Below are 562 nucleotides of genomic sequence, written 5' to 3'. Positions count from 1 at the left end.
TACCAACTCGGAGACAAGGTTTGGCTGTCAACCAGAGATCTCCCCCTAAGAGTGGAATGTCAGAAGTTGGCACCTCTTTTCGTGGGTCCTTTCCCCATCTCCAAAATTGTGAACACTGTGGCGGTCAGACTCAGGCTCCCTGCATCCATGAAGATTCACCCGAAGTTCCATGTTTCCTGGGTCAAACCAGCCATCCAGTCAAGATTTTTTCCCTCCTCCAGGTCCCCTCCACCCACCCGATTCATCGATGGAGGTTCCACCTAAACGGTACATCAACTACTAAAATCTCGCAGATTGGGACGTGGCACCCAATACCTTGTCAGTTGGGAAGGTTATGGCCCCGAGGAGAGGTCCTGGGTTCCTGCACGCCATATGTTAGACAAATCCCTTATTAGAGACTTCCATCGAGACCACCCTAGTCAGCCCAGTTCCTCCAGGGGTCCGTCAGGAGCCGGACCTTAAGTGGGGTTATAGTTTTAGTCTCAGCCATAGTTTTTGTTTAGTTTTTCACAGTCTAGTCTTGTGTTTTTAGCAGCTCCTATTCTCAGCCTGTTTGCTCCTG

This window comes from Austrofundulus limnaeus, unplaced genomic scaffold, assembly GCF_001266775.1.
Source record: "Austrofundulus limnaeus strain Quisiro unplaced genomic scaffold, Austrofundulus_limnaeus-1.0 Scaffold1194, whole genome shotgun sequence".
NCBI classification, from domain to species: domain Eukaryota; kingdom Metazoa; phylum Chordata; class Actinopteri; order Cyprinodontiformes; family Rivulidae; genus Austrofundulus; species Austrofundulus limnaeus.
The sequence above is the reverse complement of the archived record's forward strand: the minus strand, read 5'-3'. Positions refer to the sequence as shown.